At 45.5% G+C, this 26,874-nt stretch overlaps 1 long non-coding RNA gene across 1 annotated transcript in view; it reads left to right on the top strand.

Moving 5' to 3' along the window:
• Positions 1–18,936, top strand: part of LOC132809936 (uncharacterized) — a 45,013-nt gene extending 26,077 nt beyond the window's left edge. Inside the window, exons 4-6 of the long non-coding RNA XR_009642646.1 lie at positions 8,909–9,045; positions 12,898–13,026; positions 18,848–18,936. This is a non-coding gene — a long non-coding RNA (uncharacterized LOC132809936). The remainder of the gene's footprint in view (positions 1–8,908; positions 9,046–12,897; positions 13,027–18,847) is intronic.
• Positions 18,937–26,874: the final 7,938 nt, after the last annotated feature.

The following is a 26,874-nucleotide window of genomic DNA, read 5'->3' as shown; positions in this document are numbered from 1 at the left end:
ATCAGCCTCAATCTTCTTTCTGGCCTTAGGACTGTTTAAGATGCAACACCCTACCAGACTGGTTTATATCCTCTCAAGCAGCTCCTACAATTCGCCCCACCAGGATGTGGATCCCCCTCCTGCTCCCAGTTCAGATGTCTTCCCCACCCTGTCAACATGTGCTGACAACTTCACACATCCAGAGACTTGTCCACCAAGGTCCCTTGTTCCTCAGTACTCCAGGTGGACCTACCATTCATGATGTATATCCTTCACTTATGAGACTTCCCACAGTGCATTACCTCACAGTGATCAGAAGTAAACTACATCTGCCATTACTCTGCTCAGTTTATCATCTGATCGATATCAGACTGCAGCCACACCGACCCGCCGAAGCACAACCCACCTATACCCCTACATTTACCCCTTTTACCTAACACTACGGGCAATTTAGCATGGCCAATTCACCTAACCCGCACATCTTTGTGACTGTTGGAGGAAACCGGAGCACCCTGAGTCGGGAATTGAACCCGGGTCTCAGGTGTTGTGAGGCAGCAGTGCTAACCGCTCTGCCACCGTGCCGCCCACAAGTTATGCTTTCACATCCAAGTTATTAGTGTACATAATAACCAGCAATGGTTCCTGCACAGATCCCTGTGGTACACCCACTGGTGAAAGAATTTCAAACATGAAGAAGTGTATCCGCTAATTTTGTATCTAATTTGCGAACTTGCCTTGTGGCTCTTTACATTTGAACCAGCCTTCCATGAGGGATTTTGTCAACCGTCTTATTCAAGTCCATGTAAACCACATCATCTGCACTGCCCTCATCAATATTTTTAGACACCATTTCAAAAAAACTGAACTGAATTCCTCAGACAGTATCGTCCTCTACCACATCCGTGATGACGCTGCCGAGGTGATCTTTGCCTTTGCAAGTGTCGATTCATCCTCACAATTGTTCCCAATAACCGCCCCGCCCCCAACCCCCGCTGTCAGACTATCTGCTCTGTAATTATCTGGCCGATCTCTGCTGCCCTTCTTGAACAAAGGAACCGCATTAGCGATCCTCCAGTCTTTCAGAACTTTACCTGTGGCCAGCAAAGTATTAAAAATATACACCAGGGCCCCAGCAAACTCCAGCCTTCCTTCCCATAGCAACTTGGGATACATTTCATGAGGCACTGGGGATTTCTCCACCTTTATGCCTGTGAAAACATTTAATACCTCCTCCTTATTCATCTTATCATGTTCTAAAACCTCACCATCCCCACTGAAATCCCCGACTACAATGCCTTTCTCCTGTGTCAATACAGATGGGAAGATTTCATTGAAGACCTTACCTACTTCCTCTGGCTCCATGCACGGATTGTCCCTTTGGTTTCTAACAAGCCTCGCTGTTTACCTGGGAATCGTCTTCCTCTAACTGTACTCATTAAACACATTGTGGCCTCTCCTTAACAGTATCTGAAAAGGATATTTCATGCCCATTATTTGCCCATCATTTTAAGGATCCCCTTGCACTCTCTATACGTTGGTCGGTCTTTGCCTGTTTTCATCGCATTGTATTTCCTTTATCAAGCTCAGGATATCGCTTGACCAGTATTCACTGGAGTTACTGCCTTTGTCAATCACTCTTCGCAGAACACACTGGCCTTGAATTCTCCCTGTATCACTTTGACGCACTTCCTCTTTCTGAATATGAACCCAACTGCAAATAGTTCCTCCCGGTCTGTGTTTGCCAGATCCTGTCTCGTGATAATGATAATGCCCAGTGACAGTGATATTCTAACAATTAGGGGGCTTCCACAAATTTGGCGTCTTCACCTCTGCCTTGTCCTTATATTTTACCAAAATGCCTTTAAAACCAACTGTTATGACCCCCATCACCAAAACACTATAAAAATCCTTACGTTTGTCATCTTGTCCAGCACCTACAGCCCACTCTGTCTGTAACATCCAGCCCTTACTGACCTGCCCACCTGTGTACCTTCCTCCAGCCTCTCCAGCACATGATGTCACTGTAACCTTCTCCAGTCCCAGCAGCACTCCTCCATCCTGTCCTACAGCACCTTCATTACCTCTAACCTTCCACCATCCATTTCACCTCACTGTCTGTACAGAGTCCTCCAGTTCCTACAGCGTTTCCTGCCAACCCTCCCTTTGTGTAACATTGTGAAGCCACCTGAAAGCTCCTGAGATCTGTAACCTTGCCCTCTCTCTCTCTTCAATCTTCTCTGTCTCTGTGACTAACTCCCATCAGTACAATGTTTCTTACCTCTGATCACCTCCAGTCAGGACGAGCCTTCTTAGCTCTCGAACATCCTGCAGCCACTAAAAGCATCAATGTGCCTGAAATATCCTCTCAATTGTTGCAACAATTCACATTCCCACAACTGCATCTGTCCATAACCTTAGTCAGTCCATAGAATCCTTGCTAACTCATTAACCTCACCCAGTGTGTACAACTCTGAGTATGCCTAACTTCATCCAGTTTCCCCAACTGTCCCTACCTCTAATTGTAGAGAGAATCCACAACCTTCCCTATTGTGTTAACTCCCTCTAGTCCCTCTCATGGACACCATCTATGTAACCTTCTCCTGTTCCAAGAGACCCTTGTGAACTTGTGACCTAGTCCAATCTCTGCAGTGCTCTGTATAATCAGCCTCACTGTGCCTGGAACCTGGCTTCAATTCCAGCCTTGGCCGACTGTCTGTGTGGTCTTTGCATGTACTCCCCTCTGACTGTGTGGGTTTCTTCCGGGTGCTCCGGTTTCCTTCCATAGCCCAACATTTGCACGATACGTGGATTGGCCATCAGAAATTCACTGTAGTATTCAGGCAAGTGTGGTTTAGGTGAGTTCACCACGAGAAAGGCAGTGTTTAATGGACAGGGAGAGGGATGGGTCTGGTTAGAATGCTCTTTAGAGGGTTGATGTGGATTTGTTGGGCCAAATGGCCTTTTTCCACACTGTGGAGATTCTATTCAGGTTATTGCCCAGTCCTGTCAACCATCCCCAATACTCTCCTTATATGTGGAGTCTCCAACAGTCTCTAAAACACTCCTTGGCGAGGTAAGCTTCTCCAGTCCTTACCACAATCGATATGGCTGTCACCACTTCCTGCCTTTAGAGTAATCCCTAAAATTATTGCCATTCGTTACATCACTCCCAATCACTGTTCCATCCTGAAACCCCCAAAAACATTTATATCTCTGTAAACTCATCTGAACTGTCTATATTTCCTTTTGACAATCCCATTCTGAGACTTTCTCCATATCAAAGAAGTCATTAAGTGTAGGTAACCCTTATTATTGTAACCTCCCTCCAGCCTTACAGCACTGAGGATCTGTAGAAACTCTTTTCAAACCGACAGCCATCTCTGTGTCTGTAATCTCCTCCACTCCCCATAATACATTCTCTCTGAGCTCTTCTGTAGTCCATTAAACACTCCCTAACACTGTCTGCATCAGTGTAACCTTCTCCAAAAACACAACGTTCCTTATCTGTGTAAATCCCGACACCAGTCCCTATCCCTCTAAGCTCCGCCTAACAATACAACCCTCCGTGTGTGTATTCACCTTCAGTCCCAACATCCCTCCCTATCTGTGTAATCTTCTCCATGTTCTTTTTTGTTCAGTATCTTCAACTGTCCCTGTCAGTGTAATCTCTTCCGGACCTGAAAACTCCCCCTCTCTTTAACTTTCTCAGTCTACACAACCCTCACTGTCTGTAACCTACTCCTGTTGGAGAACCCTCCCTCTGTGAACTGCTCCAAATCTTCAACTCTCTATGAGCTCCTGCAGTCTTACAGCCCTCCCTGTGCACATAACCTCTTCCAGTCCCTAAAACGCCATCAGTCTGTGGAGTCCCTACCAGCATCCCTATCTGTGTTATCCTGTCAGGTCCCTGCTACACTCCCGATCTGTAGATCCCACTCCAATGCCTGTGTTTCACCCGGTCCTGTTCCTACAAGACTCATTAACTATGTAACATTCTCCCGTCACTATCACCCACCGTGTCAATGTAAGCTCCTCCTGTATCTCCATCCAGTTACGCATCTCCATAACCTTCTCCAGCTCTTACATCCCTATCTGTGTAAACATCACTCTCCACTCGAACCCTCCCTACCGCAGGAACTTCCTCCTGTTTGTGCTATGCTCCCTTATCTGTGAAACTGTCTCCAACCAAACTTGCCACCCCAATCTCTCAAAAACGAACCCAGATTCCACAGCCTCCATGTCTAAATAACCCCCATAGCCTAAGCCTTCCTAGATCTTTAAACATCTTCAGTCACGATGACCCTCCATATCTCAGTTTGTTCCGCCAGATGTTACAAAACTCTTTATCTCTGTAACCTACTCAGCTGCCAAAAACAGTCCCTGTCTGTGTAATCCAGCCCTGTCCTACCAACAACCTTATCCCTGTAAACTCCGCAATCACTCGTAGCATTCCAACTGTTTGTAATTTTTATTAATGACTTGGATGAGGGCATTGAAGGATGGGTCAGCAAGTTTTTAGATAACACAAAGATTGGAGGTGTCGTTGAAAGTATAGAGGGCTGTTGTAGGCTGCAGCGGGACATTGACAAGATACAGAGATGGGCTGAAAGGTGGCAGATGGAGTTCAACCTGGATAAATGCGAGGTGATGCATTTTGGAAGGTCGAATTTGAAAGCTGAATACAGGATTAAGGATAGGATTTTTGGCAGTGTGGAGGAACAGAGGGATCTTGGGGTGCAGGTACATAGATCCCTTAAAATGGCCACCCAAGTGGACAGGTTTGTTAAGAAAGCATATGGTGTTTTGGCTTTCATTAACAGAGAGATTGAGTTTAAGAGTCGTGAGATCTTGTTGTAGCTCTATGAAACTTTGGTTAGACCGCACTTAGAATACTGCATCCAATTCTGGTCACCCTATTATAGGAAAGATGTGGATGCTTTGGAGAGGGTTCAGAGGAGGTTTACCAGAATGCTGCCTGGACTGGAGGGTTTATCTTATGAGGAGAGGTTGACTGAGAGCAGACTTTTTTCATTGGACGAAAGGAGGAGGAGAGGGGACCTAATTGAGGTATACAAGATAATGAGAGACATAGATAGAGTCGATAGTCAGAGACTATTTCCCAGGGCAGAAATGACTAACATGAGGGGTCATAGTTTTAAGCTGTTGGAGGAAAGTATAGAGGGGATGTCAGAGGCGGGTTATTTACACAGAGTTCTGAGAGCATGGAATGCGTTGCCAGCAGCAGTTGTGGAAGCAAGGTCATTGGGGACATTTAAGAGACTCCTGGATATGCATATGGTCACAGAAATTTGAGGGTGCATACATGAGGATCAATGGTCGGCACAACATGGTGGACTGAAGGGCCTGTTCTGTGCTCTACTGTTCCATGTTCTATGGTCTAATTAGAGACATTCAGCATGGGTTTGTGAGGGACAGGTCATGCCTCACAAACCTTATTGAATTCTTTGAGGATATGACAGAATACGATGATGGCTCATGCAGAAAAGAAGGATGATTGGGATACAGGGAAATCTGTCTGTCTGGATACAGGATTGGATGGCCCAGAGAAGACAGAGGGTGGCAGCAGATGGACAGTATTGATCCTGGAGCTCAGTGACCAGTGGGGTTCTGTAACAATCGGCTCTGGCACTCTGTTCTTTGTGATTTTTGTCAATGACTCGGATTGTGGGTTAGTACGTTTGCCAATCGCATGACGGTTGATGGAGTGATGGGGAATGTGGAGGGCTGTTGTAGGTTGCAGTGGGACATTGACAGGACGCAGAGCTGGGCTGGGAGTGGCAGATGGAGTCCAATCTGGAAAAATGTGAAGTGATTCATTCTGGAAGGTGGAATTTGAATGCAGGATACAGGGTGAAAGGCAGAATGCTTGGCAGTGTGGAAGAACAGAGAGACCATGGGGTCCATGTCCATTGATCCCTCAAAATAGCCACGCACATTGGTAGGGTTGTTAAAAAGGCATATGTTGTGTTGGCTTCCCTAAGAAGGGGATTGATTGTAAGAGCCGTGAGGTGTTACTGCATCTTTATAGCATCCTGGTGAGACCACACTTGGAATATTGTGTTCAGTTCTGGTCCCCTGTTTACAGGAAGGATGTGCAAGTTTTAGCGAGCGTACACCCGAGATTTACCAGGATGCTGCCTGGACTGGAGGGCAGTTCTTACAAAGAAAGGTTGAGGGAGCTAAGGCTTTTTTCATTGGAGTGAAGAAGGGAGCGGGCTGACTTTGTGGAGGTGAACAAGTTGATAAGAGGCACAGAGAGAGAGTGAATAGTCAGAGACATTTCCTCCTATGGAATAAATGGTTATTACAAGGCGGTATAATTTTAAGGTGAATGGAGGATGGATAAGCGGGTAGAGAATGGTAGGTGGTTGGAATGCACTGCCAGTGGTGGTAGTAAAATTAGACACATTCGGGACATTTAATAGACTCTTGGATAACATGTGGATAATAGTGAAATGAAGGGTATGTAGTTTACTTTGTTCTTACAGTTGGATAAAAGGTTGGCATGAAATCATGGCCGAAGGGTCTTGGGCTGTACTGTTCTACGTTCTGTGTTCTGTCTGGTATACTGGGTGATAAACTCAGATCAGTGTAAAAGGACATGGCATTCAGAAGGAGCTAGTGAACCGGATACAAAATTGGCTTGAATATGTTGTCACAGGTAGACAGGCTGGTGAATCAGACATTTGGGATGTTTACCTTCATTGGGGAGAGCATTCAGAGTAAGAGTTGGCATGTAATGGTGCATCTGTAAAATACATTGGTGAGGCTATCATAAAAATATTGTTGTTCAGTAAGAAGAACTCATTTGGTTCACTTACCTCCTTTTAGGAATCTGATCCAGACCTACAGCAATATGGCTGACTCTGAGCTACCCTCTAGGTAATTAGCAGTCGGGTCAAAGAATGTTCGTCCAGGCAGTGACAACTACATCCAACGAATGAATAAATAAAAAGACCTATGCACTTCCGTACCTCTGGAAACAAGTCCAGCTGCAGCAATCCGTACTGGTTTTGTAACACCATTCTAGACCTGACCACTCTCTATAACACTCTCACCACCTCCCACCTTCACCTCTCCCTGTTCCTATTGTGTCAATGAACCCTGACCAAGGTTCCCCTTCCCACAGCCCTGCTCCTGTGAGCAGACCCATTGCAATCCATGAACATTTACTCCTAAAACACACTCTCACTTCAGGACTTTATGGTGATCTTCTCAGCCTCATAATCTAGTATGATCCCTTTTGTCCTGAGTGAGGGATCAGTGGGAGTTTCTTGCTGAGGATTTTACTTTTTCAATCGAACGTTCTTTTGTTGAGTACTTTGCATTGTTCCTACAAATGTTTTCCACTGTTCATTTTCAGACACATATTTCAGTCTGTTTAGCCTGTTTACCTTGGTCAGTTTTCCTCTCAAACTCTAGTTGTAGCTTGTTCTTTCTGTGATTCACTTTAAAACTTTACATTTCTTTAAACTGTACTTCATCACAATTTCCCGAAGGATCTCTGCAGGTGACATTACTCATTCACTAAGTTTCATTACATGGTCGCTCTGCGATAGTTATGTCCCTTAACAGTTGCACAATGTGTTTTTCAAAGAAACACTGAAAAAAATTTAACCGAACTCCACTTCCAATATCAATGTTGTCCGTGTGATTGTCCCAGATTATACAAATATTGAAGTTTTCCAAAATTATCACAATACCTTTGTTAAAAAATTCCAATGAGTTCCTGTTTAATGCAGTGATGAGCAATGGAATGCTGTCTGGTGGCTAAAACTGCTGCTTGTGTCCTTGGCAAGTAGTAGGCAGAGTTTACATTCAGACTGACTCTACTTCATGATCTGCGGCCAAATGCTTTCTCTGTAATGCCTTTGTTATCCATTATTGTTAGCGTTACCCATTTTGCCTGAGTTTGCACAGGATTACGAACCACTGAATATTTTTGTTCACCCTGTATCCATGTCTCCCTGGTGTCTAAATCACTTTTATATCTGTGTCACAAATCCATTCACCTTATTGCAGCAACATTGTCCATTCAAAAAAAAAACATAATATCCTCTCTTCCACAATTTTCTGTCACAAATCTATTTGCTGATGTACAATTTTAGTTTAACTCTGTCCCATCCTGTTCCTTTCTGTTTGTCTTCAGCCACATTACCATGCTGTTCCATTGCTTCACCTTTTCCCTTTGGATTTGGAAACCTCCTTTCACCTGCATCCTCTCTGCCAGTTTAATGCCCTATCCAATAACCTACCAACATGATTGGCCAGGGCACAGGTCCCAGCACAGTTCCAGGGGGACCATCCTGGTAGCTTTCATTTTAAAATCAGATAGGGGATGTGGGTGTCTCTGACTGACCAGCCTTTCTTGCTCAATCCTAGAATCCCCTGAACTGAGTAACTGGCTCGGCCATTTCAGAGGGTAATTGAGAGGCAAACACTTTGCTGTGGGTATTATCATGCAGACCAGGACAGGATGGGCAGATGTTCGTATCTAAAGGACAAGTGTTTGGATTTGTTGTACTTCAGGAATGGTTTCATACTTATTAGTGGATTGTTAATAATTGTTTTTAAAATGATTGATTTCAAATGTCTCCTTTTCAGATGGCGGGATTCAAACCTGTCTCCCCTGAACATTAGCTGAGGTTTTGGATACATTCTCTCACAATAATAGCACTAGGGCATCACTTCATCTGCTCATCCCTGAGGACTGATACAAGGGCATCATGAAGCTAAACCCATTCTTCCAACATGACTGTGTGATCCTGACATCTTCCAGCAATCTGGGACTATTACTTAATATCGCTCCATTTTACAGATCTCTGTGGGACTCAGTGCCATTCTCCATGTGTAACCATCACTGCATCTGTTTAATTTCCCATTCTGTCTATTTCTCTGTCTCCTGTAGGTACTCAGGAAAGTCCTGACTCAATAGCCTTCCCAGCTGCGGGGTGGATTGTCCATCACCACATTGAACGCAGTTGGTCTGCCAGAGGGAGACAAAGGGCAGGGAGATCTGGAGCCTTCAATAAATCCTGTAGTGAGGTAAGGCCCCCCCACAGTGCACAGAGCAAAGAACAATGAGAGAGCTCCAAACATTTGTTAACACAACATGACATAGATACAGTGCTGGAGGCGAGCACAGTATACGCACACCTCGGACTCAATCACCGCCCCAATGCAACTTCTGTTATATTAAAGCTCACTACTCCGCAATACTGTATCTATGGCATTTCTTGTAGTCCAGTGTCTTCAATAATTTTTAATTCCTGTAACAGATCCTATGGCTGTAACCTCCTCCCTTCCCGATAGTCCCTCCACATATTTGAAATGTACTGCATTCCAGATGACCATCCCAACCCCTGTAACTTTATTCAGTGTCTACAATATGCCTTATCTCGGTAATCTCCTCCTTCAATAAGGTAAAAACAAGGACTGCAGATGCTGGAAACCAGCGTCTAGATTAGAGTGGTGCTGGAAAAGTACGGCAGGTCAGGCAGCATCCGAGGAACAGGAAAATCGACGTTTCGGGCGAAAGCCCTTCCTCAGGAACAGAGGCGGGGAGCTTGCAGAGTGGAGAGATAAATGAGCGAGGGTGGGAATGGGAAGAAAGTAGCATAGATAACAATAGGTGAATGGAGTGGGGAAGAAGGTGCTAGGTCAGAGTGGAGGATGGGGGAAGGTAGCAATGAGTACAATGGGTGAATGGGGGTGGGGATGGGGGTGAGAGGTCAGAGATGAGGATGGAGTGGATAAGGTGGGAAGGGAGATAGGCCATTAGGACAGGTCATGAGGGCGGTGCTGAGCTGGAAGGCTGGAGGTGGGGTGAGATGGGGGAAGGGGAAATGAGGAAACTGGTGAAGTCCACAATTATGCCCCGGGGTTGAAGTGTTCCGAGGCGGAAGGTGAGGCGTTCTTCCTCCAGGCGTCGGGTGGTGAGGAAGCAGCGATGGAGGAAGCCCAGGACCTGCATGTCCTCGGCAGAGTAGGAGGGGTAGTAGAAATGTTGGGTCACAGGCCGGTGGGGTTGATTGGAACGGGTGTACCAGAGATGTTCCCTAAAGTGCTCTTCTAGGAGGTGTCCAGTCTCCCCAATGTAGAGGAGACCGCATCGGGAGCAGCGGATACAATAAATGATATTGGTGGATGTGCAGGTAAAACGTTGGATGTGGAAGGCTCCTTTGGGGCCTTGGATGGTGGTGAGGGGAGAGGTGTGGGCGCAGGTTTTGCAATACCTGCGGTGGCAGGAGAAGGTGCCAGGAAGGGAGAGTGGGTTTTTGGGTGGCGTGGAACTGACCAGGTAGTCACGCAGGGATGGTCTTTGTGGAAAGTGGAGAGGGGTGGGGAGGGAAATATATCACTGGTGGTGGGGTCAGTTTGGAGGTGGTGGAAATGGCGGCGGATGATTTGGTTTATGGGAAGGTTGGTAGGGTGGAAGGTGAGAACCAGGGGCATTCTGTCCTTGTTACGGTTGGAGGGGTGGGGTTTGAAGGCGGAGGTGCGGGATGTGGACGAGATGCGTTGGAGGGCATCTTTTACCAGGTGGGAAGGGAAAATCCGATCTCTAAAGAAGGAGGCTATTTGGTGTGTTCTGTGGTGGAACTGGCCCACCTGGGAGCAGGTACGGCGGAGGCAGAGGAATTGGGAATAGGGGTTGGGAATTTTGCAAACGGTAGGGTAGGAAGTTATGTAATCTAGGTAGCTGTGGGAGTCGGAAGGTTTGTAAAAAATTGTCAGTGTCAAGTCGGTTGTCATTAATGGGGATGGAGAGGTCCAGGAAGGGGAGGGAGGTATCAGAGATGATCCAGGCAAATTTAAGTTCAGGATGGAATGTGTTGGTGAAGTTGATGAATTGCTCAACTTCCTTGAGGGAGCACGAGGTGGTGCCAATGCAGTCATCAATGTTGCAGAGGAAGACGTTGGGAGTGGTGCCATTGTAACGACGGAAGATGGACTGTTCTACGTAGCCAACAAAGAGACAGGCATAGCTGGGGCCCATGCGGGTGCCCATTGCTACCCCTTTGGTCTGGAGGAAGTGGGAGGATTTGAAGGAAAATTGTTAAGGGTGAGGACAAGTTCAGCCAAACGAATAAGAGTATCGGTGGAAGGGTACTGTTGTGGATGTCGGGAGAGGAAGAAACGGAGGGCTTTAGAGTTCCTGGTCATGGTGGATGGAGGTGTAGAGGGATTGGATATCCATTGTGAAGATGAGGCATTGGGGGTCAGGGAAACGGAAGTCTTGGAGGAGTGGAGGGTGTGGGTGGTGTCTCGAACGTATGTGGACATTTCATGAACTGGGGGAATAGGAAAATGTCGAGGTAGGCAGACATGAGTTCGGTGGGGCAGGAGCATGCTGAGACAATGGGTCGGCCAGGGTGGTCAGGCTTGTGGATCTTGCGAAGGAGGTAGAACCGGGCGGTGACCGTTTGGGAGATGACCGTTTGGTGATGGGAGGTGGGTCATGGTGAAGGGGGTGGTAGGAGGAGGTGTCTTTGAGTTGGCATGATGGCTTCAGCGGTGTAGAGGTCAGTGCACCAGACTACCTCTGCACCCCCTTTATCTGCTGGTTTGATGGTGAGGTCGGGATTGGAGCAGAGGAAGTGGAGGGCTGGGCGTTGTGAGGGTGAGAGGTTGGAGTGGGAGAGGGGGTAGATAGGTTGAGGCAGTTAATGTGTCGGTGGAAGTTGGAAATGAAGGGATCGAAGGCAGGTGATAGGCCAGCGCGGGGTGTCCAGGTGGATGGAGTGTATTGGAGGCCGGAAAAGGGGTTCTCAGAAAATAGGTGGAAGTGTTCATTGTAAAAGTAAGCTTTGAGGCGGAGGCGGTGGAAGGAGCGTTCGACGTCACTGTGTGTATTAAATTAATTGATGTGTGGACGGAGAGGGATAAAGATGAGGCCTTTGCTGAGGACTGATCATTCGTCCTCAGTGACGGGGGAGGTCAGGGGGAATGGTGAAAACTCGGCAGGAGTGGGAGCTGGGACCAGGCGTAGGTATGGAGCTGGGGGCGGCGACGGTGCCTGTAACTGGTGTGGGTGTGGTGTTAGGGGGAATGGGGATGGAGTCATGGACAGGTGTGGTGTTCCCCTTAGGGTTCTGCGGGCGGGGATGGTGACGGTGGGACCTGGGAGTGGTGTCAGCAGAATACAGGTTAGTGGTGTTGGTGGGGACGGAAGTGTTGGCAAACACGGCAGCGGGGGGAGCGGCAGTCACTGAGTGTGTGACATCAGCGATGATGTGAGGGACGAAAGTGATGTCACTTGTGGTGTATGAGGAATTGTAAGGGGCGGAAATGGCATTTACTTTATTTTAACCAATAATTTCCTGTCACAAATCTATTTGATAATGTCGTATTTTAATTAAACTCAGTCCCTTACTGTTTCTTTCTGTTGGTCTTCATCCACATCTCCATGGGTGTTCCAATATTTCAACCTTTCTCTTTGGTCTTGGGAATTTCCATTCACCTGAGACCTGTCCCCCTCCTCATCTGTGTCTGTTTATAGCACACTGCATAATCCTGGTACCAGAGGAGCCTATCCCAATGAAATAGCTCAGTCCTCCCTGAGTGCTCACTGGTCAGAACCACTTCTAATGATACCATTGTGTGATCCTGACACCTTCCAGCACACTGCTGATATCACTCAGTCTCTCTCCATGTGATATCCCTCACTGTGTGGTTCTAATTGCTGCTTCTGTCAGTGCCTCTCACTCTTGCAGTTACTCCAGATCCTGAGCCAACAGCATTCCCCACTCCAGAGGGAAGCAACTGCACAGGCCATGGATGGAGATTGGGAATTTCCATATCTCTGTGGGACTCAGTGCCATTCTCTATGTTCATTGTGGGACTTCATTGCATTAGTCTAATTTCCCATTCTGTCTATTTCTCTGTCTCCTGTAGGTATTCCTGATGTCCCTGACTCAGCACAATTCCCAATTCCTGTCTCGTCCATCACCACATTGAAGACGGTTGGTCAGCCAGAGAGAGATGGAGAGTGAGATCTGGAGCCTTCAGTAAATCCTGCAGCCAGTAAGATCACTCACAGTAAACAGCACAGGGAGGAGTTCATGGGCTTTAATTCAGAACCTGAGGGCATGATGTAGGAATAATGCTGGACAAGGAACATGAGAAAAATCTCAGGCTTCATTATCACCATCTTGTCTGTAAATTCATCTGTTCCACAGAACCCTCCCTATGTCTGCCATTTTCTCCACTGTCTGTTTCATCGATACCACCTTCCCTATCTCTATCAGCCCCTACAATCCTGCTTATCCCTGTAAGCTCCTCATATCAGTAAAACTCTCCAAGTTTCTGCCTTTGTCTTTAATCCTGGGTTCTGTCACATCTCTCCTTAACTGAAGAAAATTAACTCTTCAGTTCCTTAAGCCATCCCTGTCAGTGTAGTCCTTTCCAGACCTGAAAAACCTCCCTGTCTTTGTGACTTTTTTGAACTCCTGCTACCTTCATGATCTCTGTAACCTTCCCGTCACGCCAACAAAAAAGCTCTGTACCTTAGTAACCTCCTCCAGCTGTTAGACTCCTCCTTGTCTCTGGGCACAAAGCAGAGTGACCCTGCTTCTCTCAAAATTAGTTTCTGCATTTCTAATGATGACTATAAACTCTTCCTGTCTCTAAGACACACTCAGTCTCTGTAAACTCTGCTGGTCCCTATTGATGTAATTTCCTTTAGTAACTACAAACCTTTCTACCTTTAATCTCTTCCAGACGCGACCACGCAGTTTATTTCTATAACCTCCATGAGTGATACAGTCATAGAGATGTAGAGCACGGAAACAGACCCTTTGGTCCAACCTGTGCATGCCAACCAGATATCCCAACCCAATCTAGTCTCACCTGCCAGCACCCGGCCCATATTCTTCCAAACCCTTCCTATTCATATGCCCATCCAAACGCCTCTTAAATGTTGAAATTGTACCGTCCTCCACCACATCCTCTGGCAGCTCGTTCCATACACGTACCACCCTCTACGTGAAAAAGCTGCCCCTTATGTCTCTTTTATATCTTTCCCCTCTCACCCTAAACCTATGCCTTTGAGTTCTTGTCTCCCTGACCCCAGGGAAAAGACTTTGTCTATTTATCCTATCCTATCCATGCCCTCATAATTTTGTAAATCTCTGTAAGGTCACCCCTCAGCCTCCGAAGCTCCAGGGAAAACCGCCCAAGCCTGTTCAGCCACTCCCTGTAGCTCAAATCCTCCAGCCCTGGCAACATCCTTGTAAATCTTTTCTGAACCCTTTCAAGTTTCACAACAATTCTTCCGATAGGAAGGAGACCGGAATTGCATAAAATATTCCAACAGTGGCCTAACCAATGTTGTGTACAGCCGCAACATGACCTTCCATCTCCTGTACTGAATACTCTGACCAATAAAGAAAAGCATACCAAATGCCGCCTTCACTATCCTATCTACCTGCAACTCTACTTTCAAGGAGCTGTGAATTTGCACTCCAAGGTCTCTTTGGTCAGCAACACTCCCTAGGACCTTACCATTACCTGTATAAGTCCTGAGAAAACTTGCTTTCCCAAAACGCAGCACATCACATTTATCTGAATTAAACTCCATCTGCCAATTAGCCCATTGTCTCATCTGGTCCAGATCCTGTTGTAACCCTCTTCGCTGTCCACTACACCTCCAATTTTGGTGTCATCTGTAAACTTACTAACTGTACCTCCTATGTTTGCACCTAAATCATTTATGGAAATTACAAACAGTAGAGGGCCCAGCACTGATCCTTGTGGCACTGCTCTGGTCACAGGCCTCCGGTCTGAAAAACAACCCTCCACCACCACTCTCTGTCTTTTACCTTTGAGCCAGTTCTGTATCCAAATGGTTAGTTCTCCCTGTATTCCATGAGTTCTAACCTTGCTAATCAGTCTCCCATAGGGAACCTTGTCGAATACCTCACTGAAGTCCATATGGATCACATCTATCACTCTGCCCTCCACAATATTCTTTGTTACTTGTTCAAAAAACTCAATCAAGTTTATGAGACATGATTTCCCACGCACAAAGCCATGTCAACTATTTCTAATCTCTCCTTGCCTTTCCAAATACATGTGCATCTTGTCCGTCAGGATTCCCTCCAACAACTTGCCCACCATTGAGTTCAGGCTCACTGGTCTATAGTTCCCTGGCTTGTCTTTACCACCATTCTTAAACAGTGGCACCACGTTTGCCAAACTCCAGTCTTCCGGCACCTCACCTGTGACTATCGGTGATGCAAATATCTCAGCAAGAGACCCAGCAAACACTTCTCTAGCTTCCCACAGAGTTCTCGGGTACACCTGGTCAGTTCCTGGGGATTTATTCACCTTTAACCGTTTGAAGACATCCAGCACTTCCTCCTCTGTTAAGTGGACATTTTGCAAGATGTCACCATCTATTTCTCTGCAGTCTATATCTTCCATATCCTTTTCCACAGTAAATACTAATGCAAAATATTCATTTAATATCTCCCCCATTTTCTGTGGCTTCACAAAAAGGCCGCCTTGCTGATCTTTGTGAGTCCCTATTCTCTCCCGAGTTACCCTTTTCTCCTTAATATATTTGGAAAAACCCTTTGCATTCTCCTTAATTCTATTTGTCAGCCCTATCTCATGTATGCATTTTGCCCTCCTGATTTCCCTCTTAAGTATACTCCTACTTCCTTTATACTCTTCTAAGGATTCACTTGATGTATCCTGTCTATGCCTGACATATGCTTCCTTCCTTTTCTGAACCAAACGCTCAATTCTTTAGTCATCCAGAATTCCCTATAACTACCAGCCTTTCCTTTCACCCTGACATGAATATACTTTCTCTGGACTCTTGTTATCTCATTTCTGAAGGCTTCCCATTTTCCAGCCATCCCTTTACCTGCGAACATCTGCCTCCAATCAGCTTTCAAAAGTTCTTGCCTAATACCGTCAAAATTGGTCTTCTCCAATTTAGAACATTAACTTTTAGATCTGGTCTATCCTTTGCCATCACTATTTTAAAACAAACAGAATTATGGTCGCTGGCCCCAAAGTGCTCCCCCACTGACACCTCAGTCACCTGTCCTGCCTTATTTCCTAAGAGTAGGTCAAGTTTTGCACCTTCTCTAGTAGGTACATCCACATACTGAATCAGAAACTTGTCTTGTACAGACTTAAGAATTTCCTCTCCATCTAAACCTTTAACACTATGGCAGTCCCAGTCAATGTTTGGAAAGTTAAAATCCCCGACCGTAACTACCCTCTTATTCTTACAGATAGCTGAGATCGCTTTACAAGTTTGTTTCTCAATTTCCCTCTGACTATTGGGGGGTCTATAATACAATTCCAATAAGGCGATCACCCCTTTCTTATTTCTCAGTTCCACCCAAATAACTTCCCTGGATGTATTTCTGTGAATATCCAACCTCAGAACAGCTGTAATGCTATCCCTTATTAAAAATGCCACTCCCCCTCCTCTCTTGCCTCCCTTTCTAACCCTCCTGTAGCATTTGTATCCTGGAACATTAAGCTGCCAGTCCTGCCCATCCCTGGGCGATGTTTCTGTAATAGCTATGAGATCCCAGTCCCATGTTCCTATCCATGCCCTGAGTTCATCTGCCTTCCCTGTTAGGCACCTTGCATTGAAATAAATGCAATTTAATTTATTAATCCTACCTTGTCCCTGCCTGTCCTGACTGTTTGACTCACTTCTGTTCTCAGCTGTACCTGTCTCAGATCAAGCTCTCAAAATCCTCCCTGCGATTGTTACCACGTTCCATCCCTGCATTCCTCCAAATCCGTGTAAAGTCCTCCCATTCCTAAAACCCGCCCTGTATCTGTCATCTGTTCCAGCTTCCACAACCCTCCCTATCTCTGTAAGACCCCCACCCCACCCCGTCCCAGTTACTACAGCCTGCTGTATCACTGAATGCCAGTCATCACTATAATATCAGGGTTAGGTGTCAAAGCAGGAACACTGGACTGGGTTGGATATCAGTCCTGATCATATTGAATGGTGGGACCGACTCTGTGTTCAAATGGTCGATATCTGCTCTTCTTTCCTGTGGTTCTCTATAAACTTACTATCTATATAACCTCCTTCAGTCCCCACAGTCCTCCCTATCTCCATAAACTCCTTCAGTCCCCATGACTCTTCCTATCAATGTAACCTGAATCCTTCCCCACAAACCTCCCTAACTCCATAATCTCATCCTGACCCAACGACCCTCCCATTCAGAGTAACCTCCTTCAATTCCCATGATCCTCCTGATCTGTGCAACCTTCTTCAGGCCCAACAGCCCTCCGACCTCTTTGTTCTCTTTCAGGCCCCACATCACTCCCTATCTCCATGATGTTCTTCAGTCACCACTGCACTCTCTATGTCCATAATCTCATACAATCCCCACATCACTCCCTATCTCCATAATGTCCCTTCAGTCCCCATGACCCTCCTTATTTCGAAAACATCTATTACCTGTTGAACCTGTAAGCTCCCTTTTTCAGATTGTTAAACACGAACTCCCATAACCCGTTCTGCTGCCAGTCTGAAACCAAACAGTGTTGGCCTGATAGTAGGTCGGGAGCTGGAATGTGTTTGAAAGGATATGTCAGTGAACAATAACTGGACCCTTAGAAACACTTTTAATAAAAAGAGAATGTTGCTTTGAGCCTGTAGGATTGTATTTTTATTGGTGTGAGCATAAATGGCAGGATAGATACAGGTGTAGGAGTGGCTGTACCGAAGATACGATTTATTTGAATTTTCAGAAACCTTTACACAAGTTTCAATAAGGGCTAAAGAGTAACTTGGGAGAGAATAGGGCACCATAACTGGAGGTGGTTGAGATATTATACAAAATAGTGATGTCAGAATTTACTGTGGAGGAAGACATGGAATCTCGGGAACTTGGGGAAATAAATAGCGATGTCTTGGAAAGAATCCTCTCCAGAGAAGAGAAAGTGCTGGAATCTTAAAACAATTAAAGGTTAATTAATCCTCAGTAGCTCATTGGGTCTATGCCTGAATATTCGTGGGAAGCTAGGGAAGAGACTGCATTGTCCCTAACAGAGATATTTATATTATCAACAGACACAATGAGTTACTGGAAGAGTGGAGGGTGGCTAATGTTACTCCATCACTTAAGGGCTGCAGGGAAAAGCCAGGAAATCACAGCCCAGTGAGCCAGTGCTGGGTAAGTTGATGGAGGAGATTCTGAAAGAAAGGAGCTCCATATATTTGGAAAGGCAAGGGCTGATTCGAAATATTCAGCATGGATTTGTGAGTGGGAAACCGTGTTTCACAAACTGGATTGACTCTTCGAGTCAAGAGATAGATGAAGGCAGAGCAGTCAAGCATTGTCTACATGGACTTCAGCAAAGCATTTGACAAGGTTCCAAGGGATGTAGAACATCTAGTCAAGAGGAAGAAGGAAGCTGACTTAAGGTTGAGGAACCAAGGATCAGAAGGAGGGCTCTAGAGAGTTACATGGGGCAGCACGGTGGCTCAGTGGTTAGCACTGCTGCCTCACAGCACTAGGGGCGCGATCACAATTCCAGCGTCAGGTGACTGTCTGTGTGGAGTTTGCACATTCTCTCCATGTCTGCGTGGGTTTCCTCCGCGTGCTCCGGTTTCCACACACAGCCCAAAGATGTGCAGGTTAGGTGAATCAGCCATGCGTTGTTCAAGAAAGGGAATAGAGATAATCCTGCGAATCACAGACCTGTCAGTCTTCTGTCTGTGATGTCCAAATTATTGAAGACTCTGAGATACAGGCTTTATGATTCCTTGGAAAACCATAGTTTGATTAGAGAAAGTCATCATGGCTTTGTTAGGGACAGGTCATGACTCACAAATTTTATTGAATCCTTTGAGAATGTGACAAAACCCATTTACGGCTCATTGAGAAAGTACAGAGCATGGGATACATGGAAACCTGTCTGTCTGGATACAGAATTCCTGGCCCATAGAAGACAGAGGGTGATGCCAGATGGAAAGCATTCAGCCTGGAGCTCGGTGACCAGTGGTTTTCTGCACGGAGAGGTTACAGGACCTCTGCTCTTGGTGAGTTATGAATGACTTGGATTTGAGAGTGGAAGAGTGGGTTAGTAAGTTTGCCAATGAGACGAAGGTTGGTGGAGTGGTGAATAGTGTGGATGTCTGCTAGAGGTTGCAATGGGACATTGACAGGATGTAGAGCTGGGCTGAGAAGTGGCAGATAAAGTCAAACCTGGAAAAGTGTGAAGTGATGCATTTTGGAAGGTGAGACTTGAATGCAGAATACAGGGATAAAGGCAGAATACTGGATAGTGTGGAGCAACAGATGGATCTTGGATTTCATGACCAGAGATCCATCAAATTTGCCACCAAGCTGATAGTGTTGTTAAGAAAGAATATGTTGCATTGGCTTTCATTAGCTGGAGGATTGAGTTTTATAGCCATGAGGTTATGCTGCAGCTCTATCCAGCCCTGTTTAGATCCCAATTAGAATATTGTGTTCAGTTTTGATCCCTTCATTACAGGAAAGATGTGGATGCTTGAGAGAGGGTAAAGAGGAGATTTACCAGTATGCTGCCTGTACTGGAGGGCATGTCTTATGAAGAAAGGTCGAGGGAGCTAAGGCTTTTCTCATTGGAGTGAAGAAGAGTGTGGTGTGATTTGGTAGAAGTGAACAAGGTGGTGTGAGGCAAAGAGAGAGTGAACAGTGAGAGACCTCTTTATCCCATGGCATACATGGTACCAGGGGGCATGATTGTAAGGCGATTGGAGGATGGGTAAGGGGAGATTTCAGATGTAGGTCCTTTACACAGAGAGTGGTGGGTGGGTAGAACGGGATATTTTAACAGACTCTTGAATAGGCACATGGATGATAGTAGAATGAAGGTTATGTAAGTTAGTTTGATCTTACAGTTGGGTCAAAGATGGGCATGACATCATGGCCGAAAGGTCTTGGGCTGAACTGTTCTGTGTTCTGTGTTCTGTTTGGTAAACTAGGTGATAAGCTCAGATCAATGTAAAATGATATGCTATTCAGGAGGAGCTAGTCAACTGGATACAAAATTGGGCTTGATGGTGGGAGACAGAGGGCAATGGGAGGCATGTTGTTTTTCTGACTGGAGACATGTGACTAGCGGTGAAGTGGGTCCCCTGTTGTTTGTCATTTGGATAAATGGTTTGAATGGGAATATCGGTTTTGTGGTAAGTACGTTTTTTTGAGTGACACTGAAATTGATAATATGGATAGTGAAGAAATTTATCCAAGATACAACAGGATGAACAGTACTGCTGGGACGGTGGGCTGAAGAATAGCAGATGGAGTTTAACTCGATAAATGTGAAGTGATCCATTTTGGTGAAACAAACCAGGGTGGGACTTGTACTGCTAATGTTCGGGCCCTGAGTAGTGTTGTCAGTCAGAGACCCAGGGATGCAGGTAGACTGTTCTTTGTAAGTGGTGTCACAAGTAGACAGGTTGGTGGAGCAGGCCTTTGGGATGGTTACCTTCTTTGGGCAGAGCATTGAGAGTAGGAGTTGGGATGTCATGTTGTGGCTGTACATAAAAGCATTGTTGACCAGTAGGAAGTACACATCTGGTTCACTTACGTCCTTTAGAGAAGAACATCTGACATTCTAACCTGGTCTGGCCTGCACGGGACACCAGACCCACAGCAATATGGCTGACTCTGTGCTATACTCTGGGTAATTAGCAGTGGGGCAAAGAATGTTTGTCCAATCAGTGACATCCTCATCCCATGAATGAATAAATAAAAATACCTATGTCCCTCCCTACCTCTGCAAACCCCTCCCGCTGCAGCAATCTGTACTGGCTTTGTAACACCGTTCAGACCCTGACCACTCTGTGTAACACTCTCACCACCTCCAGCACATTCAGCTCTCCCGGTTCCTTTTGTGACATAAAACCTTGACAATTATTCCGTCTTCCATCTGACCTCCTCCTGCGAGCAGACCCTTTGCAATCTCTTTAAAACTAACTCCTAAAACATTCTCTCACTTCAGGATTTTAAATACTTATTGGTGATCCTCTAAGCCTGATAATCTAATTTGATCCTTTTTACTTGAGTGAGGGACCGATGGGAATTTCTTGCTGAGGATTTGTCTGTTTCAAGGGAATGACCTTTTGTTGAGTGTTTTACACTGCTCTTTCAAATGTTTTCCACTGCTCATTTACAGGCACATATTTCAGTCTGTTTAGCCTATTTACCTTGGTCAGTTCTTCTCTCAAACTCATGTTATTGGTAATTTTTGTTTCTAGTTGTAGTTGGTCCTTTCTGTGACTCAATTTAAAACTTTATATTTCTTTAAACTGCACTTTATCACAATTTCCCTGAGGATCTCTCCCAGTGACATTACTCATTCACTAAGTTTCATCACACAATGGTCACTCTGAGATAGTTATGTCCCTAGCCAGTTGCACAATGTGTTATTCTAAGAAACAGTGAAAACTAATTATCTGAACTCCATTTCCAATATCACTGTTGTCGGTGTGACTGTCACACATTTTGTGAATATTGATGTTTCCCAAAATTCTCACAATGTGTTTGTTAAAAAATTCCAATGAGTTCCTATTTAATGCAGTGATGAGCAAGGAAATGCTGTTTGGTGGCTAAAACTGCTCTGCTGCGTGTGTCCTTGGCAGAATTTCCATTCAGACTGACTCGACTTCATGATCTGTGGCCAAATGCTTTCTCTGTAATGCCTTTGTTCTCAATTATTGTTAGCGTTACCCACTTTGCCTGAGTTTCCACAAGGTTGTGAGCCATTGAATATTTATGTCACCTTTTGTTCACCCTGTAACTACATCTCTCTGGTGTCTAAATCTCTTTTATCTCTGTGTCACAAATCCATCTGCCTTGTTGATTAGACTTCGTCCATTCAAACAAAACCACAATTTACTCTTTCCCAAAATTTCTTATCACAAACCTACTCACTGATGTACAGTTTTAGTTAAACTCTGTCCCATCCTGTTCCTTTCTGTTGCCTTCAGCCACATCCCCATGCTGTTCCGATGCTCCACCTTTTCTCTTTGTATTTGGAAAGCTCCTTTCACCTGAACCCTGTCCCTGCCTCCTCTCTGTCAGTTTAAAGCCCTGTCCATAAACCTACCGACATGATTGGCCAGGACATTGGTCCCACCACGGTTCCAGGGGGACCATCCTCTTGGATTTTTTATATAAATCAGGTCTGGGATGTGGGTGTCTCTGGCTGACCAGCCTTTATTGCCTATCCCGAGCTGCCCATGAACTGAATAGCTTGCTCGACCATTTCAGAGAGTAATTGAGAGGCAAACACTTTGCTGTGGGGATGTCGTGCAGACCACGTCAGGATGATCAGATCTCGTTGTCGAAAGGACAAGTGGGCGCCACGGGATGGCTCAGTGATTAGCACTCCTTCCTCACAGCACCAGGGTCCCAGGTTCGATTCCAGCCCAGGGCGACTGTGCGGAGTTTGCACATTCTCCCTGTGTCTGCGTGAATTGCCTCCGGATGCTCCGGTTTCCTCTCACAGTCCAAAGCCGTGCAGGTCAGGCGAATTGGCCATGCTAAATTGCCCATAATGTTAGGTGTATTAGGTCGAGGGAGATGGGTATTAGTGGGTTACTCTTCGGAGGGATGGCGTGGACTGGTTGGGTCGAAAGGCCTGTTTCCACACTGGAGGGAATCTAATCTAAGGGATTATGATTTTTGTACATCAGCAATGGTTTCATATTTATTTATGGATTGTTAATTGCTATTTTTAAAATTATTGATTTTAAATTCCACCATATCTTATGATGGGATTCAAACCTGCCTCCCCTGAACATTAGCTGAGGTTTTGTACAAATGCGTTAACAATTATGTTACTAGGCCATCACTTCACCTGCTCACTGGTTGCTCATCCCTGAACACTGATACATGAAGCTAAACCCATTCTTCCAACATGACTGTGTGATCCTGAAGCCTTCCAGCACTCCGGTGGTATCACTCAGTATCTGTCCATGTGGTATCCCTCCCTGTGTGGGTCTAATTGCTGCCTCTGTCGGTGCCTCTCGCTCTTGCAGCTACTCCAGATCCTGGGCCAACAGAATTCTCCACTCCAGAGAGACGCAACAGCACAGGCCAGGGTGGAGTTTGGGATTTCCCAGATATCTGTGGGGCTCATTTCCATTCTCCATGTATAACCCTCACTGAATCAGTCTAATTTCCCATTCTGTCCATTTCTTTGTCTCCTGTAGGTACTCGAGAAGTTCCTGACTCAATAGACTTCCCAACTGCTGTGCGTCTCATCCATCACCTTATTGAAGATGGTTGGTCAGCCAGGGAGACAAAGGGCAGGGAGATCTGGAGCCTTTAATAAATCCTGCAGTGAGGTAAGATCACTCACAGTGCACAGAGCAGAGAGCAATGGGAGGGCTGCAAACATTGGCTAACAATACATAATATAGATGCAGTGCTGGATGGGGAGCACAGTATAGACACACCCCATGCTCAATCACCACGTCTACTTTAACTTTAGTTGCACTGAGACACATCGGGAGTTCATAGTTATCAATCCAGTCCTGTGATGTCTTAGTGAGCATCAGTAGAACAGAGGGGAGAGTAGGCCTCCGACAAGAGGTTGGGAATGCTGCCTGGGATCTTTCTGTTCTGTGTTCTCCCGCCAACACTGTACTAAGACTCACAACTCTGCAACACTGTATCTGTGGCATGGCTTGTGCACAGTAGTTGTCCCTGTAACCTGCTCCATTCCCGATAGTCCCTCCACATAGTTGAGACGTACTGCATTCCAGACTACCATCCCTATCGCTGTAACTTGTTTCAGTGTCTACAACATGCCTTATTTTGGTACACTAATCCTCTTTAACTGGATACAGAGTGATACAGCACGGAAACAGAACCTGTGGTCCTACTCCTCAATACTGCCCATGTTACCTAAACTGAATGAGTCTCATTTGCCTGCATTTGGCCCTTATCTCTTCAAACCTTCTCCTCTCCATGTACCTCCCAGATGTCTGTTCCATGCTGTAATTGTTCACGTTTCTCCCATGTGCCTGAGGCAGCCTATTCCGTCTATGCACCATCCTCTGTGGATAACGTTCCCCCTCAGCTCCCTCTTTAAATCCTTGCGCTGTCACCTACTGTTTATACCCTCTAGTTTTGGACTCACCTACCCTTGGTTATTCACCATTCTTAGGGTCACCCCGTGGATTCCTCAGCCCAAGGGAAATATTGACGACAATGTTACAAATATCTCCAACGTATGTAACAAAGTGCTAGCCAATGACGGCAAATGTGCCAAATGCCGCTTTCCCCACCCTGTCCACCTGGTATGCCACTTCCGAGGAACAATGAAACTTGCACCCCTGGTCTCTCTCTTTCTCTCTCTCTCTCTCTCTCTCTCTCTGTTCGACAACCCTGGCCAGAGCCCTTCCATTAACTATATTAGTCCTCTATGGTTTGTCTTTACAAAATCCAACACCTGAATTAAACTCCATCTTTCATTCCTTGGTCCACTGGCCCAGTTGGTCAAGATCCCCTTTGATAACCGTATTTACTGCCCACTACACCATTAATTTGATCATCAACAAACTTTCGCACAATCACTCCTATATTTTCAACCAAATCATTTATATAGATGATGCACATCAGTGGACCCAGCCCTGATCCTTCCTTCAATAATGGAATAAAACCATATTCTTGTCATAAAGCAAAACAGCATGGAAACTGACCCTTCAGCTGATACCCACCATCATCTAAAACTCAACTCTTCCCAGCTGCCTGTTGCTGGTCCATATTACTCCAACCATTTCCTATTCACCTGATTATCCAAATATCTTTTAAATGTTGTAATTGTACCCGCATCAACCCCTTTCTCAGCAAGTTCATTCCACACTCAAACCACCCTCGCTGTAGCAAATTGCCCCATATCTTTTTTTTTGAACAGCTCTCTCCTCTAACCTTAAAAATGTGGTCCCTACTCCTGAGAGTCCCCCATCCTGAGGAAAAGGCAACGACCATTAAATTGATCTATATACCTCATTTTTTTTCATAAACCTTTATAGTATAATGTCTCAACCTCCAGGCTCCAGTGAAAAAGACTCAGCCTATCCAGCCATTTTTCAGAACCCGATCCTTCCATACCCAGCAATATCCTGGTAAATCACTTCTGAACTCCCTGCAGCTTAATCAGATCCTCCCTATAACTGGGCGACCAGAGCCCTGCACAGAGTATTGCAGAACAGGCCTCACAAATGTCTGTGCAATCTCAATGCCGCTCATGTTCTTATAAACCTCTGTAAGGTCATCCCTCAGTCTCCGATTCTCCAGTGACAGTAACCCCAGCTTATTCAGCAACAACCCGGGCAGTATCTTGTTTATCTTTTCTGAGCACTTTCTAGTTTCACAACACCCTTCCTGTAGCAGGGAGACCTGAATTGCAGAGGACTCCCAATTGTGGTCTAATGTATTGCTCTTATTCCCTGAGTTCCCCAGTCTTTGTTCACAGAAAGTTCTGGAGTGAAAAAATTGTTTAGGATCTTAGCAAATATCCTGCAGTTCCACACATCGATGACCTCATTGATCTTTAATGGATACTATTTTGTCCCGAGTTCCTTATGCACTCTTAATATACTGATACAATCACTTTTGGATTCCCCATTCCTTCTCTGCTGAGGCTATTTCATTGAGCCTTTCTCCATTCCTGTTTTCTACTCAAAGTGTATTCCTACAGCCCCTGTATATCCTCAGGGATTCCCTTGATCCAGCTGGCTATACCTGACATGTGCCCCCTTTTCCTTGACCAGACCCTCAACAGACAGCCAGTGTTTCCGAATGCTGTCAGCATTGAGCTGCACACAAACAGGAAAATGCTGGCGCTAATCGATTAGTTTATCCCACTTTAAAAATATTCTCACTTGCCAAACTTCCCTTTCCCTGTAAATAATTCCCTTCCCCAATCACATTTTGAAAGTTCCTGGCTAATACGATCAAGATTGGTCAGGCTCCATTTTATAACTTGCACTTGTGGACCAGGCTTGTACTTTTCCAAAGCTGTTTTCAAACTACTAGAACTGTGGTCACTTTGGCAAAATGCTTGCCCACTCACATCTCAGACCCTTTCCCTACCTTGATTCCCAAGGGGAGGTCAGGTTCTGCCCCTTTCTCTTTTCATACCATTGACATATTGATTGGAGTTTTCTGGAACACACTTACCAAATTCCTCCCTTGCAAACGCTGAACACTGGCAGTCCCAGTCTAGGTTTGGAAAGTTCAATAACCCTACCAAAACAGCCCCATTATTATGGTTGATATTTAAGATGTCCCGATACATTTGTTCCTCAGTCTGCCACGGATTATTTGGGGTCAGCAGTCAGATCGTATCAACGTGATGACCCATTCTTATTTCTCAGTTCCACTAACATAGCTTCACTGGGCGATCCCACAGGAATATCCTCTCTAAATCATAGAACATAGAACATAGAACATAGAAGGATACAGCGCAGTACGCCCTTCGGCCCTCGATGTTGCGCCGACCGAATCCTACCTAACCTATACTAGCCCAATAACTTCAAATGCCTATCCAATGCCCGCTTAATGACCATAAAGAAGGAGAGTTCACCACTGATACGGTCAGGGCATTCCATGAACTCACAACCCGCTGTGTGAAGAATCTACCCCTAACATCTGTCCTATACTACCACCCCTTAATTTAAAGCTATGTCCCCTAGTAACACCTGACTCCATTAGCGGTAATAGGTTCTTAGTATCTACCCTTCTAAACCCCTAATCATCTTATACACTTCTATCAGATCTCCCCTAAACCTTCTCTTCTCCAATGAGAACAGCCCCAAGTGCCTCAGCCTTTCCTCATAAGATTTTCCTACCATTCCAGGCAACATCCTGGTAA

Source organism: Hemiscyllium ocellatum, unplaced genomic scaffold (genome assembly GCF_020745735.1).
Source record: "Hemiscyllium ocellatum isolate sHemOce1 unplaced genomic scaffold, sHemOce1.pat.X.cur. scaffold_144_pat_ctg1, whole genome shotgun sequence".
Classification (NCBI taxonomy): domain Eukaryota; kingdom Metazoa; phylum Chordata; class Chondrichthyes; order Orectolobiformes; family Hemiscylliidae; genus Hemiscyllium; species Hemiscyllium ocellatum.
Note: the sequence above shows the minus strand (reverse complement) of the source record. Positions and strands in the feature narration are given on the sequence as shown.